We start from the raw sequence: 17,534 nt of genomic DNA, 5'->3' as shown, positions 1-17,534 counted from the left end.
GATTTATCCAAAGTTCTATAGCAAGTAGTGGAGCTAGATCTCCTGACTCCAAGTTCATTGACTGGTCTACTACATTCCACTCTTTGACTTAACACACAAATTAATTCTACAATCCTGAGTTCCCTGAAATTGTTTTTCACTCCCCTCCCACTCTAATTCCTTTACCCTTTATTTTTCTCCCAGTCTGTCTACTTTCTATTGTTTCATCAGGCCCTCTAATCAGGGTGAAAAGGAGTGAAAGGGTTTTGATTTGCATCATTGAAGCACTAATTAAAGCAAGAGAGCTCACTAATATAACAGTACTTTATCCTTTTATATGGCTCTAAAACTGAAGCAATCTTTAAATGCAAAACTCATTCCTTTGATCCCACAATACCACTACTTGATCTGAATCCCAAAGAGATGAAAAAAAAAAAGGAAAAGAACCACTATGTACAAAAATATTTTAGCAGCAATTTTTGTGATGGAAAAGAATTGGAAATTGAAGGGATGCTCATCAATTAGGGAATGGCTTGAACATGTGGTATACAATTGTGATGGAATATTACTATGCTATAAGAAATGATAGGGGTGGCTAGGTGGCACAGTGGATCTAGAGCACAGGCCCTGGAGTCAGGGGTACCTGAGTTCAAATCTGGCCTCAGACACTTAGCCATGTGGCCTTGGGCAAGCCACTTAACCCCATTGCCTTGCAAAAAAAACTAAAAAACTAAAAAAAAGGATAAGCAAGATGCTTTCAAAAAACCTAAAGACTTTTACAATAACTGATGCAAAATTAAGTGAGATGAACCAAGAAAACATTGTAGAAACAGCAATATTGTACAATGATCAACTATGAATGACTTGACTATTGCCAGCAATACAAAGATCTAAGATTAAGGACCCATGATGAAAAAATGCTATCCACCTCCAAAGAAAGAACTGATGGAATCTGAAAGCAGATCAAAGCATATTGTTTTTTCTCTTTTGTGATTTTTCTTTGTGATTTTTTTACAACATGACTAATATGGAAGTATCATATGTATAACCTTTGTCAAACTGCTTGCTTTCTCAAAAGGGGGAGGAGAACAGGAGATAATTTGGAACTCAAAATTGTAAAAAAGGAAAGTAAAAATTATTTTTACATGTGACTGGGGGAAAAAATTAAAATTTGAAAATGCAAAATAAATTGTAAAACCCATTTTAAATGAACAAAAAAAAGCCAGTCAAAATATATGAGTCATTGCATGTCTGTGCTTAACATTAGATTAACCTTTAACATACACTCAAGAGGGAGGAAAGTAAAAGATTACAAAATTAAATCTCTATAACAGCATTTTCTTAAAAAAAAAATCAATGTTGGAACAGCTAGGTGGTGCAATAGATAGAGCACTGACTCTATAGTCAGGAGGACTTGAGTTCAAATAAGACTTTTTTAATCCAGACATTTAATAATTACCTAGTTGTGTGACCTTGGGCAAGACACTTAACCCTACTGCCTTGCAAAAAAAAAAATCAGTGTTTATAAGATTTCAAGATTAGAAAATAAATTACCAAAGGAATCATGTTAAATGATTGAAGCAATTTTTCCTGGCCTATAGAATAATGGAATACATAAAAAATAATTCATTAACATTTAAAAAAAGAAATAAAAAGTCAGTTTTGAATCTTAAATGTTATTCATGAGAAAAATAAATAAGAATGATGAAGACTTATTTATTTACCTGTGAAAACATTTCTCAATGGGGATAGAAACGAATATAGCTTTTTTTCTCTGCAATACATGGAACTTATACCAAAATTGATCATGTCCTAGGACATAAAAATCTTATAATCAAATGCAGAAAGGCAGAAATAATAAATGCATGTGCTTCAGATCATGATGCAATAAAAATTACATGTAATAAAGGGTCATGGAAAGAGAAACCAAAAATTAATTGGAAACTAAATTACCCAATTTTAAAGAATAAGTGGATCAAACAACAAATCATAGAAATAATTCACCATTTCATCTAAGAAAATAACAATAATGAGACATCATACCAAAATTTATGGGATGTAGCCAAAGCAGTATTAGAGGAAATATTATATCTCTAAATGCTTAGATGAATAAAATAGAGAAAGAGGAGATCAATGAATTAGGTACATAATTTAAAAAGCTAGAAAAAGAATGAATTAAAAAATCTCCAACTAAATACCAAATTAGAAATTCTGAAAAAATCAAAGGAGAGATTAATAAAATTGAAAGCAAGAAAACTATTGATCTATTAAATAAAATTAAGAGTTGGGTTTATGAAAAAACAATAAAATAAATAAATCTTTGGATAATCTGATTAAAAAAGAAAAATACCAAATTACCAATATCAAAAATGAAAAGGGCAATTTCATCATCAATGAGAAAGAAATTAAAGATATAATTCAGAGTTATTTTGCCCAACTGAATGCCAATAAATTTGATAATCTGAGCAAAATTGATGAATATTTACAAAAATATAAACTACTCAGATTACCCGAAGAGGAAATAAAATACTTAACCTCATTTCAGAAAAAGAAATTGAAGAAACTTTCAATAAACTTCCTAAGAAAAATCTCCAGGTACAGATGAATACAAGTGAATTCTACCAAACATTTAAGAAACAAATTCCAATGCAACAAAGATTATTTAAAGAAATAAAGAGTTCTGCCAAATTCCTTTTATAACACTAATATGGTGTTGATACCAAAAGCAAGAGTCAAAACAGACAAAGAAAAGTACAGACCAATTTCCCTAATGAACACTGAGGCAAAAATATGAAATAAAGTTTTAGCAAGGAGATTTATAACAAGTCATTACTAGAATAATATACCAGGATCTGGTAGGATTTATATCAGGTAGGCAGGGATGGTTCAATATTAGGAAAACAATTGAGCAGAACCAGAAAAACACTGTACACCCTAACAGCAACAACCTTGAAGGACTTGCTCATTCCATCAGCTCAACAATTGGGAACAATTTTTGGCTGTCTGCAAAGGAGAGTACCATCTGTATCCAGATAAGGAGCTGTGGAGTATGAACAAAGTACAAGGACTATTCCCTTTAATTCGGAAAAAAAAAAAACAAAACCCAGATGTCTTATGGTTTGATCTGGTTACCTCTGAGAATTCTGTTCTCTTTAAGGATATGATTTCTCTCTCATCACACCCAATTTGGATCGAGGTACAACATGGAAACAAAGTAAAGACTGACGGAGTGCTATCTGTGGGGTGGGGGTGGGGGTGGGGGGAGGGAAGCAAGATTGGGGGAAAACTGTAAAACTCAAATAATATCTTTAATAAAAAATTTTTAAAAATTAGGAAAACAATCAATATAATTGAACATAACGATAATAAAACCAATAGAAATTATATGATTGACTCAATAGATGCTGAAAAATTCTTTGACGAAATACAATACATATTCCTATTAAAAACAGTAGAGGGGGCAGCTAGGTGGCACAGTGGATAGAGCAATGACCCCAGCGTCAGGAGAACCTGAGTTCAAATCTGACCTTAAATACATAATAATTACCTAGCTGTATGACCTTGGGCAAGTCACTTAACTCAATTGCCTTGCAAAAAAAATTTTTTTAAAGCAGTAAAGAGTATAGGAATAAAAGGAGTTATCCTTAAAAGTGTTGAGGGCCAGCTCCTGGGAGTGATTTACACATATCCTTGGTGACCTTTTCCATCAGAGATATGTATGTATTCTTGCTCATTAAATGGATTTGTTGGCTCTCAAGTGAACCCTGACCTGGGACAATCTGTGACTCGAGGTAGTTCTAAAAGGCTTATCTGATAAAGAAGTATGTAGATTTCTAAGAGTAAATATTGTAAATTTACCCAGGAAATTATGAAACTGGGTCCCCTTTAACTGGTCATTCCTGAGTTAAGTTTTTGTTATAAAAAGTCTGAGTTTCTGAAAATAAATCAGCAGATTTTGTATCATAACCTTGCATATATATGTTTCTACTCAACCTCTCATTCAATGTTTGGACGCACACCAGAGCTATCATGGGTGATAAAAATAATAAGCAATATCTATCTAAAACCATCAGCAAACATTATATGTAATGAGGATGAACAAGAAGCATTCCCAATAAGATTAGGGGGGAAACAAGAATACCCATTATCACCACTGCTATTCAATATAGTATTATAAATATTAGCTTTAGCAATAAGAAAAAGAAATTGAGGGAATGAGAGTTGGCAAGAAAGAAGCAAAACTTTCACTCTTTGCAGATGATATAAAGGTACACTTAGAGAAACTTAGAAAATCAACTAAAAAACTACTTGAAACAATTAACAACTTCAGCAGAGTAGCAGGTTAAGAAATAGAGGAATGGACCAGTGGATCAGGATACGTACAAAAGAATCAGTAGTAAATGACTCTACTAATCTACTTATTATCTGACAAACCTGAAGACATTAGGTTCTGGGATAAGAACTCACTATTTAACAAAAACTGCTGGGAAAACTGGAAATATATATATATATATATATATATATATATATATATATATATATATATATATATATGTATATAGATATAGATATATATGAACAACCAAGCCCAAGGGCAAAAGATAGAAAGAGAGATTACATTTAAAATAACTGCAGGCGGGGGCGGCTAGGTGGCGTAGTGGATAAAGCACCGGCCTTGGAGTGAGGAGTACCTGGGTTCAAATCCAGTCTCAGACACTTAATAATTACCTAGCTGTGTGGCCTTGGGCAAGCCACTTAACCCCATTTGCCTTGCAAAAACCTAAAAATTAAAAATAAAAAAAAACCCTGCTGGTCATCATCCTATAATCTCATTTTGTACCTAAACTTCTTGAGAAGGTTATCTATATTGGATGCTTCCACTTCTTTCTTTCCCTCTCCTCTCTTAACTCTCTATAATCTAGGGGCAGCTACGTAGCACAATGAATAGAGTACCAGTCCTGGAGTCAGGAGGACCTGAGTCCAAATCCAGTCTCAGACACTTAAAATTAACTAGTTGTGTGACCTTGGGTAAGTCACTTAACCCCATTGTCTTGCAAAAAACTCTACAGAATCTAGCTTCTAACTTCATCACTCAACCAAAACTGACCTCTCTAATTACTAATGATCTCTTTTCTTTTAAAATAAGTTTTTATTGATTATCTTTTGTTTTTCTTTACATAACTGTAATTTCTCTTAGTATTTCTGAACTTTCTGAGAACTATCACATATAATAAATATTACATTAAAAGAAAAGAGGAAAAAATTAACATAACTAATCAATATACTAAAAAGTCTGAGAATCTATTTTGTATTTTATAAAGACTTAAATATTCACAGCTGGACCTCCTACTTCTGCAAAGGGATGTGTTGGGGGTATCTTCTCACATTTCTTCATTTGACCTGTGGTTCTTTGTAATTTTGCAACATTCACTTTTGATTTTTTTTTATTTGAGTAGTTCTTTGTGTTTACAATGTAATATTTATTGTATATGCTGTTTTCATGGCTCTGTTTACTTCACTCTGCATCAGATTGAGTAGTTCTTTCCATGCTTCTCTGTAATTTATCACATTCATTATTTCTTATCACAGTAATATTCCATCATATTCATGTACCTGAAGTTGTTTAGCATTGCCCAGCTAATGGTCATTTGCTTTGTTTCCACTTCCTTGCTATCATAAAAAGTGTTTATTATAATTATTTTGGTGTTTAGATGATCTTTTTAAAGACTTCCTTGGGGAATAAATCCCAATAGGATCTCTGGATTAGAGAATAAGAATATTTTAGTTACATTATTTGTACAATCCAAATTACTTTCCAAAATGACTGTAGTTCCACCAAAAATAAATTTTGTGCTTATTTTCTAAAATCCCTCCAATACTGAGTATTCTCATCTTTTGCCATCTTTGTCAATTTGTAGAGTGTGAGAGGAAACCTTGAGGTTGTTTTGATTTGTATTTCTCTTTTTAGGCATTTGGGGGTGTTCTTTTGGGGGGGTTGTTTAAAACTTTGATTTTTCTTTTGAGAATCAATTATTTATATTCTTTGGCTTATGTGTGTGTGTGTGTGTGTGTGTGTGTGTGTGTGTGTGTGTGTGTATAAAACATATTTTGGATACCACCATTTTTGTAAAAATTTGATACAAAAATGTCTTTTCCCCATTTATCTGCTTCCCTTCTTATCCTAGGGGAATTAATGTTGTCTGTGCAGGAGCTTTTAAATTTCATGTACAGACTATTTTGTATTTTATAGCATTATCTATCCCTTGTTTGATTAAGACTTAAGTATTCACAACTATTAAGCATGTGATTCTCTTCTAATTTTTTTTATTATGATCTTTAATGTTGATGTCACATATCAGGGTGAAAGAAGAGAGAGAGAATGGAATAAATAGGGGTGGGGGAGAATAGGATGGAGGAAAATACAGCTTCCAATAGCAACAGTAGGAAAAATATTGAAGCAATTTCTCTTATGTATTATGATAAAGAATGTGATCCACCTCAAAGAAAGAGCTGATGGTATCTGAATACAGACTGAAGCATACTCTTTTTTTCCCTTCACTTTATTTTTGAGGTTTCTCTTTCTTTGAGAGTGTGTTGGGTAGGAGATGGTGTTTAATTTTACAACATGACCATTGTGGTAATGTGTTTCATAGCTACACATTTTTGACCTACACCAAGTAACTGGTCCTGGAATCAGGAGCACCTAAGTTCAATTCTAGTCTCTGACATTTGATACTAGCTGTGTGACCTTGAGCAAGTCACTTAACCACATTGCTTCACCAAAAAAAAAATAATGCAAAGGATGAGAGGAATAAAAAAGAAGGGAGGAAAGAATAAAGGAATAGGAAAGGATGGAGGAAGGGAAAAGAGGTAGGGATCAGGGAAGAAAATAGCATAAATTAAACAGAAGAACACAAAGAGCAAATCAGAAAGGGATGTAAATAAAGAGCAACTTTGTATAACTACCATTTTAAATTTGATATTCACTTTAAAATTATATGGGAATTAATGATTTCAAATGCAAACTTTTGTTATTGTACTTCAAAAATTTTTATTCATTTTTTTAAATTTATTTAAGGCAATGGGGTTAAGTGACAATGTCACATAGCTAGGCAATTATTAAGTGTCTGAGGCCAGATTTAAATTCAGGTCCTCCTGACTCCAGGGCCAGTGCTCTATCCACTGCACCACCTAGTTGCCCCACACATCAAAAATTTTGAAATAATTGTCATTAAGATTATATTAAAAAGTTTTCAAATTAATGCCATGTACCCATTTACAATGTATTGTGGAATATCATAAAGTGCTGTTCTAAGTCAAATGTTTGCCAGTTTTCTCAGTTATTTTTATCAAATAGAATGTTCTTTCCAAAATTATTCATGTTTTTTATTGACCTACAATCTCATAACTGTCGACTATAATGGCTTTTAGCTAATCCTCATTCATCTGGGCCTGGAGTCAGGAACACCTGAATTCAAATCTAACCTCAGTCACTTAGAAGTTGTGAAACCCTGGGCAAGTCAGTCATTGAAAGCTAATTTTATCTCCATTGCCTTGACTATAAAATGAAGATAATACTAGCACCTTCTCCCCTTCTTACTATGAGGATAACAGAAGATCATATTTGTAAAACACTCAGCCCACTCTGTGCCTGTCACTCAGTGACTGTTGTCTGAAAGGCCTTTAACAAATGTTCCTTCCTCCCTTCTTTCTGTCCTGAGCTCTTTGTGGCCTTTGACAGTATCAATCAATCAGTCAGTCAATAAATTCAGTTCCTACAGAGTCAGACAAGGTGCAAAGAGAGTTAAGACAAAGAGAGTTAAGAGACAGTTCTTATTTTCAAGGAGATCACAATCTAGTTGGTTAGATAAAAAACAAACTATACTACAGGAAAAATGGGAAATATATAATAGAGAGAAAGCCCTAGAATGAAGAGGAATTTATAAAAGCATTCTGTGGAAGACAGGATTTTAGTTAAGACTTAAAGGAAATCAGGAGGTGAAGGTGAGGAGGGAGAACATTCCAGGCATAAAGGATAGCCAGAGAAAATCTGGAACTCAAAGATGAATTGTCCTGTTCATAGAACAACCAGGAGAGCAGTATCCCTAGGTCAATTAGTAGGAATAAGGCAATAAGGAGTTAAGAAGACTGGAAAGGAAGGAGGGAACTTAATTACGAAGGACTTACAACAGCAATGGATTTTGCATTTGATCCTAGAGATGCTGGATTTTGGTTGGGGGTGTCCGGTGTGTGATATGGTAGGACCTGCGTTTCAGGAAAATTACTGACAATAGAAGATGGTCTGGAGTGGGGAGAGATGTGAGGCAGAAAGACCCATAAGAAGACCACTGCAGTAGTCCAAGTATGAAGGGATAAGGGTCTAGACCTGGGTAGTGGCGGGGTCAGAGGAGAAAAGGGTCTATATTCAAGAGGTGCTAAATAAATTTGACAGGGCTGGGCAATTTACATGGATTAGATATGAGAGGTGAGAGATGGTACAGAGTAGCTTGTATGCTTGAAGAACTGGAGAGGTGGTACTGCCCTTTACATTAGGAGAGCTGGGGAATAGGGGGAAAGGGTTTAGGAAGAAAGACAATGAAATATGGTTTGGACATGTAGAGTCTAATATGCCTCCTATATATCCAATCTGGAATGTTTGCAAGCAGTTGGGAGATATGAGAAAAGAGGTTAGTAGAAAGAGGAATGCAGAATAGATCAATATATAATTCATCAATGGTAACTGAGTCCAAGGAAGTTGATGAGATCATTAAGTGAAGCAGTATATAGAAGAGAGTCCAGAAAAGAATCCTGTGACTAAGGGATATGACTATGACTAAAGAGTATGATCTGGAGGAGGATCCAGCAATGTAATCCTCAATATTCTCTCTAGGTTTCTGTGTCAAAGTGGTCCTCCTATCTATCTGATCACTTCTCAGTCTCTTTTGATGGATCATCAGCTCTACTGCTATCAATGGCACCAAGGGCACTACTAGCCTCCCGGTCACCTAGGTTCAAAATCTTAGGTGTCATTCTCAACTGCTCACTCTCACCCTCCATATTCAAAATGTCTCAAGACCTGTCAATTTTACCTTTTTTCTATCTCTTGCATATTCCCCTTCCTCCTTCTGACTACCACAACCCTGGTTTAGGTCCTCATCTCCTTTCAGTTGGACTACTACAATAACTAACTGTTAGGTCTCCCAACCAAAGGTTTCTCCTCAATCAACTCCATCCTCTACTCAGTTGCCAAAGTGATCTTCCTAAAACTAGGGTCTGACTATGTCATTCACCTACTCAAGAAACTCCAGTGGATGCCTGTCATCTCCAGGTTCAAATATAAAATATTCTGGTATTTCACCCAACCTCTTCTAGTTAAAATATACCTCAAGCTTCTCCATGTATTTTGGGATCCAATGACACAGTCTCCTTGCTGTCCCTTGCACAAGACACTCCATCTCCAAAATCTGGACATTTTCACTGGTTGTCCCCATACCTGGAATATTCTCCCTCTTCATCTCTGCCTCTTGGTTTCCCTGCCTTTCTTTTAAAATCCCAGCTAAAATGCCACAGACAAAAACAAGAAGTCTTTTCTGATTCTCCTTAATACCACCACCTTTCTTCTATTCAAATCTGGCCTCAAAGTCTTTGAAGCTGTATGAACCTGAGCACTTGAAGGATCAAATGAGATAATATTTGTAAAGCACTTAGCACAATTCTGGCAAAAAAGTAGGCATTATAATAAATCTTTATTTCTTCCTTTCCCTTCCCCTATGATCTAATATGGAAATCAATTAATCACTGCTTGCATACTTATTACCTGCAAAAAAGAAGCATATGTATATGTATTGTTTCTCCCCAAGTAAGACAAATTGTTTCTGCCAAACTTTTAAAACAATTTCACACTCATTTTCTGCAGGATAAACTCTGAAAAATTCGACAAAAATTTTTAAAAATGCACAACTGTTATATATCTATATATAAGTAATACACATATAATATAAATATATATATACATATATATACATAAAACTGAAGTTTTTATCTTTTTAATCTTATATATGTTTCATAAATATGGGTTGCAAAATTCATAGTTTTTATATTCTACATTCCTAGCAAACAGTAGCTCTGTTAAAAGAGCCAGGTAAATTACACTTGAGAAAAGTATTTCATGAAAGGCTAATAAATTCATGTGTTTTAAGATGTCATCATACAGTAAAATATTTCAGTATTTATCAATCATTGTTTAATCCTATTTAAGTTTTTGCTTATGCTTATGCCATAAAAAGTTTTACAAATTTACCAAGTCAACTCATTTATAGTGAATCCAAGTAGTTACTTTTATTTAAAAATTTCATCGAGGTTCCTTTTAATAAGGGAAAAATAGCACCCCTGACACAAATTTATTGAAAGGGAGAATAGGTCAAGAGGTATGTGATTGTCTGTAGGTGGCAGTGTAGCATAAAATTTATCATTTTAAGCTAAGAAATTTAAATCCTTGTTATAAAACTTACAAGATATATGAAAATTTTGAAGTGATATGTGATCAATTATATAATAAATTCAATAACTAACTTGCTTTCCTTGCATAATTTGTGTACAGTCCTTCATAGATATATGTCCAGAATGAAAAAGGATGGATGGGTTGTGACTTATACTTCTACTGTAGGGATATACCATCAGTGAAATGATATTCTTGTACTGATTCAAATATGTGAACAGCATTATGTTAAGCACTAAGGAAAATAAAAGATAATTAACAATGATCCAGTACATGAAATTCATATAGATGAATATATATTATTATAGTAGAGTTAGGTCAATAAGGATTAATAAATACCAAGGCAAAGAGAATATAATCAGAGAAAAAGAGCTCCAGGTACTATGAAAGGTCAAGGGAAGAATGAATATTCTGAAGAGGAAGGTTTTCCAAAAGAGGAGACATGGACTGTACCTTACCTTAAAAGATCAATCAATTAATAAATTAGTACTTATTAAGTACCTACTAAGTGCCAGGCAATGGGAATACAAGAGTGAAATAGTCCCTACCCTCAACAAGTGTAAATTCTATTGGATGTAATGGCTAAGATTTCAACAAATGTAAAACCTCAAAGCTGAAAGGGATCAAGAGATTATATGATCTGCTTTCTTGTGTTCAATGAAATACATTATTCTCATTTTACAGATGAAGAAACTGAAGTTTAGAGTATTTAAGAGATTCACCAAAATAAATTTCCCCTGGATAAGTAATTTAAATCTTTAAAAAAAATTTTTTTTAATTCATTTAAGGCAATAGGGTTAAGTTACTTGCCCAAAGGGAGGCAATTATTAAGTGTGTCTGAGGCCTCATTTGAACTTGGGTCCTCCCAACTCCAGGGTCAGTGTTCTAGCTACTGTGCCACCTAGCTGCCCCTAGTAACTTAATCTTAATAGTATTCTTTTATGATAATAAAAATCAAAGCCACAAAAACTTCAACTATCAATGACCAAGGCAAAACAAATCTCAGGGGGAAAAATTAAATGATTGATTCTTACAGGTTATATAAAATGCCAGATGCTTATTTCTGAGAGTCCATAGGACGAAAATCCTGGTCAGAATATCACTGAATCATTTAATGACAAAATCAGCAAATCTACTAAAATGAAGCAAAATACCTATAATGTAAGCCACAGAAAAAAAACTATAAATCCTAAATCATGCCTATAATCTGAATATCCATAACCAATTTTGGACATTAGCACCACTCACAAACATTGTCCAATATACTTCCTTTTCCATTTAAATAAAAAGGGCATTATGGGGTATGGTCTCCCTTCTTTTCTCCAAGTCCTGATTAAGTGAAAAAGAATTTTACAAATGAGGAAATTGAGGTCCAAGAGTGATTTGCTTCAAGTTTAGCTAAGTAGTGGTTTAACTTACAGGCAATCTTTTTTCCCCTAATTTTTTTTGGGTTATTGCAAAGCAATGGGGTTAAGTGACTTGCCCAAGGTCACACAGCTAGGTAATTATTAAGTGTCTGAGATCCCATTTGAACACAGGTCCTCCTGACTCCTGGGGTGGTGCTCTATTCACCGTGCTACCTAGTTTCCCGTAGTGGCTTAACTTACATAACATTCATATTTAAGCTATTAGTAGTCTTAACTTTTATAAGATAGAATAACAATTATTCCTTAGAAAACATTAAACATATTTTAATCACAGTATTATTTTTTAAATGATAGAGGGAAACAGTCAGAAAAAAAACATTTAAAATTTGCAACTTACTCTAAGAATGTTATTGAAGAATATATCCTATTTTATTTGGCTAACAGAAGATAAATGTATTTTTTTCCCTTCATTGATAAAAATAAACAAAAATTCAATTAAAATTACATAGATAGCTATATATTGATTTAAATCTAAAAACTGGAACTTTCTATTAGCTATTAACAGTAGCTATAACAGCAAGACCAGTGATTTTTGAGGACCAGTAAATAACTCATATTCTATCTAATATTCAAGCACAAAAAAGGGCATTGCATATTAAGGTTCCAGGCTATACATTAGTCTATGAATCCTGAATATGCCTCTGTTACATTATTGAGAATGCCTACTGAATGTCCTTGACAAGGACCCTCAGGAATAGTCTTCGATTTATACAGTACTTTTGGGTTCCCATATAAAAAAAAAGACTCAAGAGAGCCTACTGGCCTCTGGTCATCCAAGCAGTAAGGTCAGAATCTAGAATCAAAACCATGGCTTCTAAGATCAAGTTCAAAGCCACTTGCACTGTATTCAATGTTAGGGGCAAAAAGATAGCTCTAGTCCTCAAGGATGAAACAACCTGTATGTGAAGAACTTTCATACAAGAAAAAGTATTATGAGTACATCAAAGAAAAAGTGTTATAAATACAAAAGTAAGGATTAAGGAAATGATTTAAGAAATTTCAGGGTAAGGAAATGTTCATGGAAGAATTTAACATCTGGACTGGGTCTTCAAAAAGAAGTTCCTAAAGGGAATACAATGAGAAAGCTATCTGTGTTTTATCTATATGCTACTTTATTTGGTTCTCCCTTAAGTCGATTTTTTTAATTTTAAATTTTAAACATAGCACATAGTAAGATACATAAATATCTGACAAAGTTTTACAGACCTATAGGAAAATGGATACTCATTTCAGAGAAACTAGGTTTAGATTACCCAATCAGGTAAATTTCCAACAATTCTGTAGAAGTGGCAAATTTTTTAAAGCATTCATTTAGAAATACAATTTTCAGTCTTTCCTATATAGAGATGCTACTGAGGGAGAAAGAATGAGAAGAAAATCCAGAGCAATCAAGCCAACTGCAATCCTCAGAGGGGGCAGGGATCAAAGATGGCAAGCTGTCAGGTCTCCACAATTTAATTTATTTCAAAAATTATTTGTCATTATGAGCAAGATGTAACAAAAGGGCAATCTGTATCCTGATAAAGAATTGTGGAGTTTGAACAAAGATCAAAGACTATTACCTTTAATTTAAAAAAAAAAAATGTCACATGTGGAGTTTGAACAAAGTTCAAGGAATATTCCCTTTAATTTAGGAAAAACACTGGTATCTTATTGTCTGATCTTGTTATCTCTTATACTTTATGTTTCTTCCTTAAGGATATGATTTGTCTCATCACACTCAATTTGGATCAAAGTACAGCATGGCAACAATGTAAAAACTGACAAACTGCTTTCTGTGGGGGTGGGGTGGGGGAGGGAAGTAAGATGGGGAAAGGTTGCAAAACTCAAAATAAATAAAATCTTTAATTAAAAAAGTTATCTTATTAAATAATTCTGCTATATCTTATACTTTATGTTTCTTCTTTAAGGATATGATTTCTCTCTCATCACATTCAACTTAGATCAATTTATACCAATTTATACCATGGAAACAATGTAAAGACTAACAGATTGCCTTCTGTGGGGGGGAGGGAAGCAAGATTGAGGGAAAAATTGTAAAATTCAAAATAAATAAAATCCTTCAAAAAAAAGTTATAGCAAAAGGTAGTAGTTCTCAAAGTGATCTTCACAGGTTACTGAGAAACTTTCTGAGGGTCTGTAAGACAAAAACCATTTTCAAAATAGTATTAATAAATTATTTGCCTATTAAAATACTCCCTTTTTCTTTTTCTTTTTTGGCAAGGCAATGGGGTTAAAGTGACTTGCCCAAGGTCACACAGCAAGGCAATTCTTGAGTGTCTGAAGTTGGATTTGAATTCAGGTCCTCCTAACTCCAAGACCAAGGCTCTATCCACTGTGTCCCCCAGCTGCCCCCCTTCCTCCCTTTTTCTAATAAGATGCCTGAGTAAGTCCACATTTTCTTTATAAACTCCAACCAAAACATACAGCAGCAGATTTATTACAGCAACAGAAATGAGAATCCAGCTGTCTTCTATTAAATCAGATGTTAAAAAGATTCACAAATATATGCAAATACCAGACCATGGCATTCATCTAATTTTTTTTTGTTTTGGAATTTAGTTTTCATTAAAATAGGCCATTTATGTAAGTTAACATGCAATGGACTTATTATTGTATTAGAGAAGCAAGGTATTAGCTCTCTAGTAAAGGAAAGAATCAGACAATTAGTAGCATAGCAGATTTTCATTGCCATCAATCAATCAATCAATAAAGCTATCAATGAGGCCTGCTTTTTACCATCATCTGTGTTAAGTGCCAGGGATTCCAAAAGAGGTAAAAGATATTCCCTGCCTTAAGGAGCTCATATTCCAACTGACAATGTGAGAGATAATATGCAAACAAATAAATCTATACTATAGAAAGGATAAAATAGGAAATAATCAACAGAAGGAAAGCAATGGAATTAAAAAGGATTGGGAAAAACTTCCTGTAGATTAAGGTGGGGGTCTTAGTTGGAACTTAAAGAAAGTCAGGAAGACCAATAATTAGAGCAGAGGAGGGAGAGCATTCCAGGGAGAGAAAATGCCTTCAGTCAAGAGGAAGAGTACCCTGTCTGTGGAACAGCCAGGAAGACAATTTCACACTATTGAAGAGAATATGTTGTAAGAATGCAAAAATGGAAGGGGTGAGACCAAGGGCTTAGAATGCCAAACAGAGCAGTTTATATTTGATCCTGTAGGAAACAGGGAGCAATTGGAACTTACTAAGTAGGGAAGTGACATGATTGGACGTGTGCTTTAGGGAAATCAATTCAGAGAATGGATTGGAGTGGGGAAAGTTGAGGTAGCAGGATATTGAAATAGTCCATAGGGAGGTAATAGAGGTCTGTACCAGGATGGTGGCAATGTCAGAAGAGAGAAGGGAGCATATTATAGAGGATGTTGTAGCCCTCTACAGTACCTTAACTGGGAAGGTAGTGATAGAAGTAGGGATGGCAGGGGGGATTTAGGGGAAAGATAAGTTTTAGACAATATTAAATTTAAGATGCCTATTGGACATCCAGTTTGAGATATCTGCATAGTAGTTGAAGAAATGAGACTGAAGGTCAGCAGAGAGATAAAGGCAAGATAGGCAGATTTGAGAATAATTAGCATGGAGATGATAATTAAATCCATGGGAACTGATAAGATCACCAAGTACAGTAATACAGAGGAAGAAAAGAAGAGGGCCTAGGATAGGACCCAGAAGGACACCTACAGTTAAAGGATGTGACCTGGTGTAGGATCCAGCAAAGGCGAAAGAAAAGGAGTGGCCAGATGGGAGGAAGGAAAATCAGGAAATATGCATACCATAGAAACAATGTAAAGACTAACAGACTGCCTTCTGTGGGGGGGAGGGGAGGGAAGCAAGATGGGGGGGAATTATAAAATTCAAAATCAATAAATAAATTTTAGGGAAAAAAAACAGGAAACAGTGCTGTCTTGAAAACCCAGAGAGAAGAGAGTAAAAGAGGAGAGGGTGATCAGCAGTGCCAAAGGCTGCAGAGAGGTCAAGGAAAATGAGAATTGAGAGATCATTAGTTAACTAGAGAAAGCAGTTTCAGTGAATAAGCGTTTTTCATAGTTAGGTAGGGCTACTGGAGAGTGTGAAAATTTGTAGAAAAAATAGCAGACCTGGACCTGGATAGTTAAAAGCAGGTCATTATTTTAAGAGTCAGGTGACTAAGTGATATCTCACTATTTTGACAATGGGCATCATAGGAATTCCTAGGAGTCATTCCTAATGTCGACGTATCTTTGTGTCTCTTTTGAAATACCAGTCCTTGAGGAGGTAGCTAGGTAGCACAGTGATAGAGCTCTAGTCTTGGAGACAGGAAGACAGGAGTTCAAACAGAACCTCAGACATTTGACTCTTACTAGCTATGTGACCTTGGACAAGTCACTTAAGCCTGACTGACTTGCATCCAGGGCCATCATCAGTCATCCTATTCAATCTGGTCACTGAACCCAGATGACTCTGGAAGAGAAAGTGAGACTGGTGATTTAGGACCCCCCCACACTCAAATCCAATTCATATGTTTATCATGACATCATCCCCTGATTGTCATGGTCTTCTTCAAAAATGAAAGACAAACATTATTATTAGCCAGAAAAGCCATATGTCTGGTTTTACTTCCCTGAGGTATCCAGAGTGCTATGGCTTTGTCTAAGTAGCTTTGTTGTTGTCTAGCTAGTCCTTTGGGACTAGTATGTACTGAAAAGCCTTTCTGAAGGCTGAATCTTTTCTTATCAAGTTTGGAAGAGGTCTAAGAGTCCTAGATATAGGAAGTACATTTAACTCTTCCTTGAATCTGAGTTTGAAAAATACAGGTAAAGAGAGGTAAAAATTCTAGCTAAATAGTGGAAAACTTTCTACATAAAACATGGTACATTTTTTGCCAATATACTACCCCAAACTAACACTAATCTACATTATAGCTTTATTTGTAACTGTACACAATCCTAGTAATTATATTTTTTTAAAAGTTCCACCACTGTGATTTTAAGCAACTAATGCAGAACTTGACAAATGAATGTATACTGTAGTCTCACACTTAAGTATCTAGAGTCAAAGTTCAGTCTAAAAGGAGTAGTCAATAAGGGATAGTTACAAAAAAGTAGGGCCAAAATATTGAATACTGAAGGAATAATTCATCCTATGTATGCAAATAGACCTCTCTTTTTCAGAAGTAGAATTTCATTTTCCTAACCTTACCATTTAAGAAGCCAAGATTTACAAAAATAAACAGAGTACTGTTTTCAGGATCCACAAGAAAAATAAAAGAGAGGTACTTTGGGCATAAACTTATTAAAGACAACAGAATTACTTAATAGTAATAGTAATTAAGAAAATGGCCTTTTCCCCTATATTTTAAGAAGGGGACTTACAGAAATCTTCTTGTTCCATAACCTTATCTGTAGGATGAGGAAGGAGTCACCTAGAAAGTTGAAGTGATTTACTTAGTGGTATAATGGTTGGAGTGTGTGAAAATATAAAAATATAAAATATAAAAATTTTCAATATTCAAAAATTTAAAAAAGTTCAAATCCTGGACTTACTATATCAAATCCTAATATTGTCATTTTTACTACACCCCCAATTCCTTTTCACATAACTAACAATCCATAAAAAGTACAATCAGTCATTCG

At 34.4% G+C, this 17,534-nt stretch overlaps 1 protein-coding gene across 4 annotated transcripts in view; it reads right to left on the bottom strand.

Annotated features, from left to right (window-relative positions):
* UBAC2 (UBA domain containing 2) overlaps positions 1-17,534 on the bottom strand; it is a 255,797-nt gene that overhangs the window by 170,683 nt on the left and 67,580 nt on the right. The window lies entirely within an intron of this gene.

The sequence above is a fragment of the Macrotis lagotis genome, chromosome 6 (genome assembly GCF_037893015.1).
Source record: "Macrotis lagotis isolate mMagLag1 chromosome 6, bilby.v1.9.chrom.fasta, whole genome shotgun sequence".
NCBI lineage: Eukaryota > Metazoa > Chordata > Mammalia > Peramelemorphia > Peramelidae > Macrotis > Macrotis lagotis.
Note: the sequence above shows the minus strand (reverse complement) of the source record. Positions and strands in the feature narration are given on the sequence as shown.